We start from the raw sequence: 16019 nt of genomic DNA, 5'->3' as shown, positions 1-16019 counted from the left end.
GTCGATCCTCACCACATTCACATTACTCCCTCACAATCAAAAGTAACAGAGATTTTAGTCCCTGTCCTTGTCGATCCACACCCAATCCACATTATTCCCTCACAATCAATAGTAACAGAGAGAATAGTCCCTGTCCTTGTTGATCCTCACCCCATCCACATTACTTCCTCACCATCAGTAGTAACAGAGAGTATAGTCCCTGTCCTTGTCGATCCTCACCACATTCACATTAATCCCTCACCATCAATAGTAACAGAGAGTATAGTCCCTGTCCTTGTACATCCTCACAACATACACATTACACTCTCACCATCAATAGAAACAGAGAGTATAGTCCCTGTCCTAGTAGATCCTCACCACATCCAGATTACACTCACACAATCAATAGTAACAGAGAATATAGTCCCTGTCCTTGTCGATCCTCACCACATCCAGATTACTCCCTCACCATCAATAGTAACAGAGAGTATAGACCCTGTCCTTATAGATCCTCACCACATCCACATTAATCCCTCACAATCAACAGTAACAGACAGTATACTCCCTGTCCTTGTCCATCCTTACGACATCCAAATTACACTCTCAATATCAATAGTAACAGAGAGTATAGTCCCTGTCCTTGTCGATCCTGACAAGATCCAGATTACACTCACACCATCAATAGTAACAGAGAATATAGTCCCTGTCCTTGTACATCCTCACAACATACACATTACACTCTCAGCATCAATAGAAACAGAGAGTATAGTCCCTGTCCTCGTCGATTCTCACCACATCCAGATTACACTCTAACCATCAATAGTAACAGATAGACCCTGTCCTTGGCAATGCTCACAACATCCACATTACTCCATCACCATCAATAGTAACAGAGAGTATAGTCCCTGTCCTTGTAGATCCTCACCACATCCACATTACTCCCTCACCATCAATAGTAACACAGAGTACAGTCAAAGTCCTTGTAGATCCTCACCACATCCACATTACACTCTCATCATCAATAGTAACAGACAATATAGTCCATTTCTTGTCAATCCTCAACACATCCACATTACTCCCTCACCATCAAGAGTAACAGAGAGTATAGTCCCTGTCCTCGTCGATCCTCACAACATACACATTACACTCTCAGCATCAATAGAAACAGAGAGTATAGTCCCTGTCCTTGTCGATCCTCACCACATCCACATTACTCCCTCACCATCAATGGTAACAGAGAGCACAGTCCCTGTCCTTGTAGATCCGCAACACATCCAGATTATCCCTCACCATCAATAGTAACAGAGTGTATAGACCCTGTCCTTGTAGATCATCACCACATCCAGATTAAACTCCCACCATCAATGGTAACAGATAGACCCTGTCCTTGTCAATCCTCACCACATCCACATTACTCCCTCACCATCAATAGTAACAGAGAGTATAGACCCTGTCCTTATAGATCCTCACCACATCCACATTAATCCAGCACAATCAACAGTAACAGACAGTATACTCCCTGTCCTTGTCCATCCTCACGACATCCAAATTACACTCTCACCATCAATAGTAACAGAGAGTATAGTCCCTGTCCTTGTCGATCCTGACAACATACACATTACACTCTCAGCATCAATAGAAACAGAGAGTATAGTCCCTGTCCTTGACGATCCTCACCACATCCACATTACTCCCACACCATCAATGGTAACAGAGAGCACAGTCCCTGTCCTTGTAGATCCGCAACACATCCAGATTAACCCTCACCATCAATAGTAACAGAGTGTATAGACCCTGTCGTTGTAGATCATCACCATATCCACATTACTCCCTCACCATCAATTGTATCAGACAGTATAGTCCCTGTCCGAGTCGATCCTCACCACATCCACATTACTCCCTCACCATCAATAGTAACAGAGAGTATAGACCCAGTCCTTGTATATCCTCACAACATACCCATTACACTCTCACCATCAATAGAAACGGAGAGTATACTCCCTGTCCTTGTCCATCCTCACGACATCCAGATTATACTCACACCATCAATAGTAACAGAGTGTATAGCCCCTGTCCTTGTAGATCCTCACCACATACAGATTAAACTCCCACCATCAATGGTAACAGATAGACCCTGTCCTTGTCGATCCTCACAACATCCACATTCCTTCCTCATCATCAGTAGTAACAGAGAGTAGAGTCCGTCCTTGTCGATCCTCATCACATCTGCATTACTTCCTCACCATCAATAATAACAGAGAGTCGAGTCCCTGTCCTCGTCGATTCTAACCACATCCAGATTACACTCTCACCATCAATAGTAACAGATAGACCCTGTCCTTGGCAATGCTCACAACATCCACATTACTCCATCACCATCAATAGTAACAGAGAGTATAGTCCCTGTCCTTGTAGTTCCTCACCACATCCACATTACTCCCACCATCAATAGTAACAGAGAGTACAGTCAAAGTCCTTGTAGATCCTCACCACATCCACATTACACTCTCACCATTAATAGTAACAGACAATATAGTCTATTTCTTGTCAATCCTCAACACATCCACATTACTCCCTCACCATCAAGAGTAAAAGAGAGTATAGTCCCTGTCCTCGTCGATCCACACAACATACACATTACACTCTCAGCATCAATAGAAACAGAGAGTATAGTCCCTGTCCTTGTCGATCCTCACCACATCCACATTACTCCCTCACCATCAATGGTAACAGAGAGCACAGTCCCTGTCCTTGTAGATCCGAAACACATCCAGATTAAACTCCCACCATCAATAGTAACAGAGAGTATAGACCCTGTCCATGTAGACCCGCAGCACATCCTCATTACATCCTCACCATCAATAGTAACAGAGAGTATAGTCCCTGTCATTGTAGACCCGCACCACATCCAGATTACACTCACACCATCAATAGTAACAGAGAATATAGTCCCAGTCCTTGTCGATCCTCACCACATTCACATTACTCCCTCACAATCAACAGTAACAGAGATTTTAGTCCCTGTCCTTGTCGATCCACACCCAATCCACATTATTCCCTCACAATCAATAGTAACAGAGAGAATAGTCCCTGTCCTTGTTGATCCTCACCCCATCCACATTACTTCCTCACCATCAGTAGTAACAGAGAGTATAGTCCCTGTCCTTGTCGATCCTCACCACATTCACATTAATCCCTCACCATCAATAGTAACAGAGAGTATAGTCCCTGTCCTTGTACATCCTCACAACATACACATTACACTCTCACCATCAATAGAAACAGAGAGTATAGTCCCTGTCCTAGTAGATCCTCACCACATCCAGATTACACTCACACAATCAATAGTAACAGAGAATATAGTCCCTGTCCTTGTCGATCCTCACCACATCCAGATTACTCCCTCACCATCAATAGTAACAGAGAGTATAGACCCTGTCCTTATAGATCCTCACCACATCCACATTAATCCCTCACAATCAACAGTAACAGACAGTATACTCCCTGTCCTTGTCCATCCTTACGACATCCAAATTACACTCTCAATATCAATAGTAACAGAGAGTATAGTCCCTGTCCTTGTCGATCCTGACAAGATCCAGATTACACTCACACCATCAATAGTAACAGAGAATATAGTCCCTGTCCTTGTACATCCTCACAACATACACATTACACTCTCAGCATCAATAGAAACAGAGAGTATAGTCCCTGTCCTCGTCGATTCTCACCACATCCAGATTACACTCTAACCATCAATAGTAACAGATAGACCCTGTCCTTGGCAATGCTCACAACATCCACATTACTCCATCACCATCAATAGTAACAGAGAGTATAGTCCCTGTCCTTGTAGATCCTCACCACATCCACATTACTCCCTCACCATCAATAGTAACACAGAGTACAGTCAAAGTCCTTGTAGATCCTCACCACATCCACATTACACTCTCATCATCAATAGTAACAGACAATATAGTCCATTTCTTGTCAATCCTCAACACATCCACATTACTCCCTCACCATCAAGAGTAACAGAGAGTATAGTCCCTGTCCTCGTCGATCCTCACAACATACACATTACACTCTCAGCATCAATAGAAACAGAGAGTATAGTCCCTGTCCTTGTCGATCCTCATCACATCCACATTACTCCCTCACCATCAATGGTAACAGAGAGCACAGTCCCTGTCCTTGTAGATCCGCAACACATCCAGATTATCCCTCACCATCAATAGTAACAGAGTGTATAGACCCTGTCCTTGTAGATCATCACCATATCCACATTACTCCCTCACCATCAATAGTAACAGAGAGTATAGTCCCTGTCCTTGTAGATCCTCACCACATCCAGATTAAACTCCCACCATCAATGGTAACAGATAGACCCTGTCCTTGTCAATCCTCACCACATCCACATTACTCCCTCACCATCAATAGTAACAGAGAGTATAGACCCTGTCCTTATAGATCCTCACCACATCCACATTAATCCAGCACAATCAACAGTAACAGACAGTATACTCCCTGTCCTTGTCCATCCTCACGACATCCAAATTACACTCTCACCATCAATAGTAACAGAGAGTATAGTCCCTGTCCTTGTCGATCCTGACAACATACACATTACACTCTCAGCATCAATAGAAACAGAGAGTATAGTCCCTGTCCTTGACGATCCTCACCACATCCACATTACTCCCACACCATCAATGGTAACAGAGAGCACAGTCCCTGTCCTTGTAGATCCGCAACACATCCAGATTAACCCTCACCATCAATAGTAACAGAGTGTATAGACCCTGTCGTTGTAGATCAACACCATATCCACATTACTCCCTCACCATCAATTGTATCAGACAGTATAGTCCCTGTCCGAGTCGATCCTCACCACATCCACATTACTCCCTCACCATCAATAGTAACAGAGAGTATAGTCTCTGTCCTTGTCGATCCTCACAACATACACATTACACTCTCACCATCAATAGAAACAGAGAGGATAGTCCCTGTCCTTGTAGACCCTCACCACATCCACATTACACTCTCACAATCAATAGTAACAGAAAGTATAGTCCCTGTCCTTGTCGATCCTCACGACATCCAAATTAAACTGTCACCATCAATAGTAACACAGAGTATAGTCCCTGTCCTTGTCAATCCTCACCACATCCACATTACTCCCTCACCATCAATAGTAACAGAAAGTATAGTCCCTGTCCTTGTCGATCCTGACAACATCCAGATTACACTCACACCATCAATAGTAACAGAGAATATAGTCCCTGTTCTTGTACATCCTCACAACATACACACTACACTCTCAACATCAATAGAAACAGAGAGTATAGTCCCTGTCCTTGTCGATCCTAACCACATCCACATTATTCCCTCACCATCAATAGTAACAGAGAGTATAGTTCCTGTCCTTATAGGTCCTCACCACATCCACATTAATCCATCACCATCAATAGTAACAGACAGTATAGTCACTGCCCTTCTCGATCCTCACCACATCCACATTACTCCCTCACCATCAATAGTAACAGTGAGTATAGTCCCTGTCCTTGTCGATCATCAGAAATTCCACAATCCTTCCTCATCATCAGTAAGAAAAGAGAGTATAGTTCCTGTCCTTGTCGATCCTCACCACATCCACATTACTCCCTCACCATCAATAGTAACAGAGAGTATAGACCCTGTCCATGTAGACCCGCAGCACATCCTCATTACATCCTCACCATCAATAGTAACAGAGAGTATAGTCCCTGTCCTTGTAGACCCGCGCCACATCCAGATTACACTCACACCATCAATAGTAACAGAGAATATAGTCCCAGTCCTTGTCGATCCTCACCACATTCACATTACTCCCTCACAATCAACAGTAACAGAGATTTTAGTCCCTGTCCTTGTCGATCCACACCCAATCCACATTATTCCCTCACAATCAATAGTAACAGAGAGAATAGTCCCTGTCCTTGTTGATCCTCACCCCATCCACATTACTTCCTCACCATCAGTAGTAACAGAGAGTATAGTCCCTATCCTTGTCGATCCTCACCACATCCACATTAATCCCTCACAATCAACAGTAACAGACAGTATACTCCCTGTCCTTGTCCATCCTCACGACATCCAAATTACACTCTCAATATCAATAGTAACAGAGAGTATAGTCCCTGTCCTTGTCGATCCTGACAAAATCCAGATTACACTCACACCATCAATAGTAACAGAGAATATAGTCCCTGTCCTTCTACATCCTCACAACATACACATTACACTCTCAGCATCAATAGAAACAGAGAGTATAGTCCCTGTCCTTGTCGATGCTCACCACATCCACATTACTCCCACACCATCAATGGTAACAGAGAGCACAGACCCTGTCCTTGTAGATCATCACCATATCCACATTACTCCCTCACCATCAATTGTATCAGACAGTATAGTCCCTGTCCGAGTCGATCCTCACCACATCCCCATTACTCCCTCACCATCAATAGTAACAGAGAGTATAGTCCCAGTCCTTGTATATCCTCACAACATACCCATTACACTCTCACCATCAATAGAAACAGAGAGTATACTCCCTGTCCTTGTCCATCCTCACCACATCCACATTACTCCCTCACCATCAATAGTAACAGACAGTATAGTCCCTGTCCCTGTAGATCCTCACCACATCCACATTACTCCCTCACCATCAATAGTAACAGAGAGTATAGTCCCTGTCTTTGTAGATACTCACCACATCCACATTACACTCTCACCATCAATAGTAACAGAGAGTATAGTCCCTGTCCTTGAACATCCTCACAACATACACATTACACTCTCACCATCAATAGTAACAGAGAGTATAGTCCCTGTCCTTGTCCATCCTCACGACATCCAGATTACACTCTCACCATCAATAGAAATAGAGAGTAAAGTCCCTGTCCTTGTCCATCCTCACCACATTCAGATTACACTCTCACCATCAATAGTAACAGAGAGTATAGTCCCTGTCCTTGTCCATCCTCACGACATCCAGATTACACTCTCACCATCAATAGAAACACAGAGTATTGTCCCTGTCCTTTTCCATCCTCACGACATCCAGATTACACTCTCACCATCAATAGTAACAGAGAGTATAGTCTCTGTCCTTGTCGATCCTCACAACATACACATTACACTCTCACCATCAATAGAAACAGAGAGGATCGTCCCTGTCCTTGTAGACCCTCACCACATCCACATTACACTCTCACAATCAATAGTAACAGAAAGTATAGTCCCTGTTCTTGTCGATCCTCACGACATCCAAATTAAACTGTCACCATCAATAGTAACACAGAGTATAGTCCCTGTCCTTGTCAATCCTCACCACATCCACATTACTCCCTCACCATCAATAGTAACAGAAAGTATAGTCCCTGTCCTTGTCGATCCTGACAACATCCAGATTACACTCACACCATCAATAGTAACAGAGAATATAGTCCCTGTTCTTGTACATCCTCACAACATACACACTACACTCTCAACATCAATAGAAACAGAGAGTATAGTCCCTGTCCTTGTCGATCCTAACCACATCCACATTATTCCCTCACCATCAATAGTAACAGAGAGTATAGTTCCTGTCCTTATAGGTCCTCACCACATCCACATTAATCCATCACCATCAATAGTAACAGACAGTATAGTCACTGCCCTTCTCGATCCTCACCACATCCACATTACTCCCTCACCATCAATAGTAACAGTGAGTATATTCCCTGTCCTTGTCGATCATCAGAAATTCCACAATCCTTCCTCATCATCAGTAAGAAAAGAGAGTATAGTTCCTGTCCTTGTCGATCCTCACCACATCCACATTACTCCCTCACCATCAATAGTAACAGAGAGTATAGACCCTGTCCATGTAGACCCGCAGCACATCCTCATTACATCCTCACCATCAATAGTAACAGAGAGTATAGTCCCTGTCCTTGTAGACCCGCGCCACATCCAGATTACACTCACACCATCAATAGTAACAGAGAATATAGTCCCAGTCCTTGTCGATCCTCACCACATTCACATTACTCCCTCACAATCAACAGTAACAGAGATTTTAGTCCCTGTCCTTGTCGATCCACACCCAATCCACATTATTCCCTCACAATCAATAGTAACAGAGAGAATAGTCCCTGTCCTTGTTGATCCTCACCCCATCCACATTACTTCCTCACCATCAGTAGTAACAGAGAGTATAGTCCCTATCCTTGTCGATCCTCACCACATCCACATTAATCCCTCACAATCAACAGTAACAGACAGTATACTCCCTGTCCTTGTCCATCCTCACGACATCCAAATTACACTCTCAATATCAATAGTAACAGAGAGTATAGTCCCTGTCCTTGTCGATCCTGACAAAATCCAGATTACACTCACACCATCAATAGTAACAGAGAATATAGTCCCTGTCCTTCTACATCCTCACAACATACACATTACACTCTCAGCATCAATAGAAACAGAGAGTATAGTCCCTGTCCTTGTCGATGCTCACCACATCCACATTACTCCCACACCATCAATGGTAACAGAGAGCACAGACCCTGTCCTTGTAGATCATCACCATATCCACATTACTCCCTCACCATCAATTGTATCAGACAGTATAGTCCCTGTCCGAGTCGATCCTCACCACATCCCCATTACTCCCTCACCATCAATAGTAACAGAGAGTATAGTCCCAGTCCTTGTATATCCTCACAACATACCCATTACACTCTCACCATCAATAGAAACAGAGAGTATACTCCCTGTCCTTGTCCATCCTCACGACATCCAGATTATACTCACACCATCAATAGTAACAGAGAGTATAGTCCCTGTCCTTGTAGATCCTCACCACATACAGATTACACTCTCACCATCAATAGAAACAGAGACTATAGTCCCTGTCCTTGTCAATCCTCACCACATCCACATGACTCCATCACCATCAACAGTAACAGAGAATATAGTCCCTGTCCTTGTACATCCTCACAACATACACACGACACTCTCAGCATCAATAGAAACAGAGAGTATATTCAACGTCCTTGTCGATCCTAACCACATCCACATTACTCCTTCACCATCAGTAGTAACAGAGTATAGTTCCTGTCCTTATAGGTCCTCACCACATCCACATTAATCCATCACCATCAATAGTAACAGACAGTATAGTCACTGCCCTTCTCGATCCTCACCACATCCACATTACTCCCTCACCATCAATAGTAACAGGGAGTATAGTCCCTGTCCTTGTCGATCATCAGAACATCCACAATCCTTCCTCATCATCAGTAGTAACAGAGAGTATAGTTCCTGTCCTTGTCGATCCCCACCACATCCACATGACTCCATCACCATCAATAGTAACAGAGAGTATAGACCCTGTCCATGTAGACCCTCACCACATCCACATTACACTCTCACCATCAATAGTAACAGAGAGTATAGACCCTGTCCATGTAGACCCGCAGCACATCCTCATTACATCCTCACCATCAATAGTAACAGAGAGTATAGTCCCTGTCCTTGTAGACCCGCACCACATCCAGATTACACTCACACCATCAATAGTAACAGAGAATATAGTCCCAGTCCTTGTCGATCCTCACCACATTCACATTACTCCCTCACAATCAACAGTAACAGAGATTTTAGTCCCTGTCCTTGTCGATCCACACCCAATCCACATTATTCCCTCACAATCAATAGTAACAGAGAGAATAGTCCCTGTCCTTGTTGATCCTCACCCCATCCACATTACTCCCTCACCATCAGTAGTAACAGAGCGTATAGTCCCTATCCTTGTCGATCCTCACCACATTCACATTAATCCCTCACCATCAATAGTAACAGAGAGTATAGTCCCTGTCCTTGTACATCCTCACAACATACACATTACACTCTCACCATCAATAGAAACAGAGAGTATAGTCCCTGTCCTAGTAGATCTTCACCACATCCAGATTACACTCACACAATCAATAGTAACAGAGAATATAGTCCCTGTCCTTGTCGATCCTCACCACATCCAGATTACTCCCTCACCATCAATAGTAACAGAGAGTATAGACCCTGTCCTTATAGATCCTCACCACATCCACATTAATCCCTCACAATCAACAGTAACAGACAGTATACTCCCTGTCCTTGTCCATCCTCACGACATCCAAATTACACTCACACCATCAATAGTAACAGAGAATATAGTCCCTGTCCTTGTACATCCTCACAACATACACATTACACTCTCACCATCAATAGAAACAGAGAGTATACTCCCTGTCCTTGTCCATCCTCACGACATCCAGATTATATTCACACCATCAATAGTAACAGAGAGTACAGTCCCTGTCCTGGTAGATCCTCACCACATACAGATTAAACTCCCACCATCAATGGTAACAGATAGACCCTGTCCTTGTCGATCCTCACAACATCCACATTCCTTCCTCATCATCAGTAGTAACAGAGAGTAGAGTCCGTCCTTGTCGATCCTCATCCCATCTGCATTACTTCCTCACCATCAATAATAACAGAGAGTCGAGTCCCTGTCCTCGTCGATTCTCACCACATCCAGATTACACTCTCACCATCAATAGTAACAGATAGACCCTGTCCTTGGCAATGCTCACAACATCCACATTACTCCATCACCATCAATAGTAACAGAGAGTATAGTCCCTGTCCTTGTAGATCCTCACCACATCCACATTACTCCCTCACCATCAATAGTAACAGAGAGTACAGTCAAAGTCCTTGTAGATCCTCACCACATCCACATTACACTCTCACCATCAATAGTAACATAGAATATAGTCCATTTCTTGTCAATCCTCAACACATCCACATTACTCCCTCACCATCAATAGTAACAGAGAGTATAGACCCAGTCCTTGTATATCCTCACAACATACCCATTACACTCTCACCATCAATAGAAACAGAGAGTATACTCCCTGTCCTTGTCCATCCTCACGACATCCAGATTATACTCACACCATCAATAGTAACAGAGAGTATAGTCCCTGTCCTTGTAGATCCTCACCACATACAGATTAAACTCCCACCATCAATGGTAACAGATAGACCCTGTCCTTGTCGATCCTCACAACATCCACATTCTTTCCTCATCATCAGTAGTAACAGAGAGTAGAGTCCGTCCTTGTCGATCCTCATCACATCTGCATTACTTCCTCACCATCAATAATAACAGAGAGTCGAGTCCCTGTCTTCGTCGATTCTAACCACATCCAGATTACACTCTCACCATCAATAGTAACAGATAGACCCTGTCCTTGGCAATGCTCACAACATCCACATTACTCCATCACCATCAATAGTAACAGAGAGTATAGTCCCTGTCCTTGTAGTTCCTCACCACATCCACATTACTCCCACCATCAATAGTAACAGAGAGTACAGTCAAAGTCCTTGTAGATCCTCACCACATCCACATTACACTCTCACCATCAATAGTAACAGACAATATAGTCCATTTCTTGTCAATCCTCACCCCATACACATTACTTCCTCACCATCAGTAGTAACAGAGAGTATAGTCCCTATCCTTGTCGATCCTCACCACATTCACATTAATCCCTCACCATCAATAGTAACAGAGAGTATAGTCCCTGTCCTTGTACATCCTCACAACATACACATTACACTCTCACCATCAATAGAAACAGAGAGTATAGTCCCTGACCTAGTAGATCCTCACCACATCCAGATTACACTCACACAATCAATAGTAACAGAGAATATAGTCCCTGTCCTTGTCGATCCTCACCACATCCAGATTACTCCCTCACCATCAATAGTAACAGAGAGTATAGACCCTGTCCTTATAGATCCTCACCACATCCACATTAATCCCTCACAATCAACAGTAACAGACAGTATACTCCCTGTCCTTGTCCATCCTCACGACATCCAAATTACACTCTCAATATCAATAGTAACAGAGAGTATAGTCCCTGTCCTTGTCGATCCTGACAAAATCCAGATTACACTCACACCATCAATAGTAACAGAGAATATAGTCCCTGTCCTTGTACATCCTCACAACATACACATTACACTCTCAGCATCAATAGAAACAGAGAGTATAGTCCCTGTCCTTGTCGATCCTCACAACATCCACATTACTCCCACACCATCAATGGTAACAGAGAGCACAGTCCCTGTCCTTGTAGATCCGCAACACATCCAGATTATCCCTCACCATCAATACTAACAGAGTGTATAGACCCTGTCCTTGTAGATCATCACCATATCCACATTACTCCCTCACCATCAATTCTATCAGACAGTATAGTCCCTGTCCGAGTCGATCCTCACCACATCCCCATTACTCCCTCACCATCAATAGTAACAGAGAGTATAGTCCCAGTCCTTGTATATCCTCACAACATACCCATTACACTCTCACCATCAATAGAAACAGAGAGTATACTCCCTGTCCTTGTCCATCCTCACGACATCCAGATTATACTCACACCATCAATAGTAACAGAGAGTATAGTCCCTGTCCTTGTAGATCCTCACCACATACAGATTAAACTCCCACCATCAATGGTAACAGATAGACCCTGTCCTTGTCGATCCTCACAACATCTGCATTACTTCCTCACCATCAATAATAACAGAGAGTCGAGTCCCTGTCTTCGTCGATTCTAACCACATCCAGATTACACTCTCACCATCAATAGTAACAGATAGACCCTGTCCTTGGCAATGCTCACAACATCCACATTACTCCATCACCATCAATAGTAACAGAGAGTATAGTCCCTGTCCTTGTAGTTCCTCACCACATCCACATTACTCCCACCATCAATAGTAACAGAGAGTACAGTCAAAGTCCTTGTAGATCCTCACCACATCCACATTACACTCTCACCATCAATAGTAACAGACAATATAGTCCATTTCTTGTCAATCCTCACCCCATCCACATTACTTCCTCACCATCAGTAGTAACAGAGAGTATAGTCCCTATCCTTGTCGATCCTCACCACATTCACATTAATCCCTCACCATCAATAGTAACAGAGAGTATAGTCCCTGTCCTTGTACATCCTCACAACATACACATTACACTCTCACCATCAATAGAAACAGAGAGTATAGTCCCTGTCCTAGTAGATCCTCACCACATCCAGATTACACTCACACAATCAATAGTAACAGAGAATATAGTCCCTGTCCTTGTCGATCCTCACCACATCCAGATTACTCCCTCACCATCAATAGTAACAGAGAGTATAGACCCTGTCCATATAGATCCTCACCACATCCACATTAATCCCTCACAATCAACAGTAACAGACAGTATACTCCCTGTCCTTGTAGATCATCACCATATCCACATTACTCCCTCACCATCAATTGTATCAGACAGTATAGTCCCTGTCCGAGTCGATCCTCACCACATCCCCATTACTCCCTCACCATCAATAGTAACAGAGAGTATAGTCCCAGTCCTTGTATATCCTCACAACATACCCATTACACTCTCACCATCAATAGAAACAGAGAGTATACTCCCTGTCCTTGTCCATCCTCACGACATCCAGATTATACTCACACCATCAATAGTAACAGAGAGTATAGTCCCTGTCCTTGTCGATCCTGACAAAATCCAGATTACACTCACACCATCTATAGTAACAGAGAATATAGTCCCTGTCCTTCTACATCCTCACAACATACACATTACACTCTCAGCATCAATAGAAACAGAGAGTATAGTCCCTGTCCTTGTCGATGCTCACCACATCCACATTACTCCCACACCATCAATGGTAACAGAGAGCACAGACCCTGTCCTTGTAGATCATCACCATATCCACATTACTCCCTCACCATCAATTGTATCAGACAGTATAGTCCCTGTCCGAGTCGATCCTCACCACATCCCCATTACTCCCTCACCATCAATAGTAACAGAGAGTATAGTCCCAGTCCTTGTATATCCTCACAACATACCCATTACACTCTCACCATCAATAGAAACAGAGAGTATACTCCCTGTCCTTGTCCATCCTCACGACATCCAGATTATACTCACACCATCAATAGTAACAGAGAGTATAGTCCCTGTCCTTGTAGATCCTCACCACATACAGATTACACTCTCACCATCAATAGAAACAGAGACTATAGTCCCTGTCCTTGTCAATCCTCACCACATCCACATGACTCCATCACCATCAACAGTAACAGAGAATATAGTCCCTGTCCTTGTACATCCTCACAACATACACACGACACTCTCAGCATCAATAGAAACAGAGAGTATATTCAACGTCCTTGTCGATCCTAACCACATCCACATTACTCCTTCACCATCAGTAGTAACAGAGTATAGTTCCTGTCCTTATAGGTCCTCACCACATCCACATTAATCCATCACCATCAATAGTAACAGACAGTATAGTCACTGCCCTTCTCGATCCTCACCACATCCACATTACTCCCTCACCATCAATAGTAACAGGGAGTATAGTCCCTGTCCTTGTCGATCATCAGAACATCCACAATCCTTCCTCATCATCAGTAGTAACAGAGAGTATAGTTCCTGTCCTTGTCGATCCCCACCACATCCACATGACTCCATCACCATCAATAGTAACAGAGAGTATAGACCCTGTCCATGTAGACCCTCACCACATCCACATTACACTCTCACCATCAATAGTAACAGAGAGTATAGACCCTGTCCATGTAGACCCGCAGCACATCCTCATTACATCCTCACCATCAATAGTAACAGAGAGTATAGTCCCTGTCCTTGTAGACCCGCACCACATCCAGATTACACTCACACCATCAATAGTAACAGAGAATATAGTCCCAGTCCTTGTCGATCCTCACCACATTCACATTACTCCCTCACAATCAACAGTAACAGAGATTTTAGTCCCTGTCCTTGTCGATCCACACCCAATCCACATTATTCCCTCACAATCAATTGTAACAGAGAGAATAGTCCCTGTCCTTGTTGATCCTCACCCCATCCACATTACTCCCTCACCATCAGTAGTAACAGAGAGTATAGTCCCTATCCTTGTCGATCCTCACCACATTCACATTAATCCCTCACCATCAATAGTAACAGAGAGTATAGTCCCTGTCCTTGTACATCCTCACAACATACACATTACACTCTCACCATCAATAGAAACAGAGAGTATAGTCCCTGTCCTAGTAGATCTTCACCACATCCAGATTACACTCACACAATCAATAGTAACAGAGAATATAGTCCCTGTCCTTGTCGATCCTCACCACATCCAGATTACTCCCTCACCATCAATAGTAACAGAGAGTATAGACCCTGTCCTTATAGATCCTCACCACATCCACATTAATCCCTCACAATCAACAGTAACAGACAGTATACTCCCTGTCCTTGTCCATCCTCACGACATCCAAATTACACTCACACCATCAATAGTAACAGAGAATATAGTCCCTGTCCTTGTACATCCTCACAACATACACATTACACTCTCAGCATCAATAGAAACAGAGAGTATAGTCCCTGTCCTTGTCGATCCTCACAACATCCACATTACTCCCACACCATCAATGGTAAGAGAGAGCACAGTCCCTGTCCTTGTAGATCCGCAACACATCCAGATTATCCCTCACCATCAATAGTAACAGAGTGTATAGACCCTGTCCTTGTAGATCATCACCATATCCACATTACTCCCTCACCATCAATTCTATCAGACAGTATAGTCCCTGTCCGAGTCGATCCTCACCACATCCCCATTACTCCCTCACCATCAATAGTAACAGAGAGTATAGTCCCAGTCCTTGTATATCCTCACAACATACCCATTACACTCTCACCATCAATAGAAACAGAGAGTATACTCCCTGTCCTTGTCCATCCTCACAACATCCAGATTATATTCACACCATCAATAGTAACAGAGAGTACAGTCCCTGTCCTGGTAGATCCTCACCACATACAGATTAAACTC

At 43.5% G+C, this 16019-nt stretch overlaps 1 protein-coding gene across 2 annotated transcripts in view; it reads right to left on the bottom strand.

Moving 5' to 3' along the window:
* Nucleotides 1–16019, bottom strand: part of LOC140734522 (connector enhancer of kinase suppressor of ras 2) — a 1506781-nt gene that overhangs the window by 766603 nt on the left and 724159 nt on the right. The gene's annotated exons all lie outside the window — the stretch shown is intronic.

This window comes from Hemitrygon akajei, chromosome 10 (genome assembly GCF_048418815.1).
Source record: "Hemitrygon akajei chromosome 10, sHemAka1.3, whole genome shotgun sequence".
Classification (NCBI taxonomy): domain Eukaryota; kingdom Metazoa; phylum Chordata; class Chondrichthyes; order Myliobatiformes; family Dasyatidae; genus Hemitrygon; species Hemitrygon akajei.
Note: the sequence above shows the minus strand (reverse complement) of the source record. Positions and strands in the feature narration are given on the sequence as shown.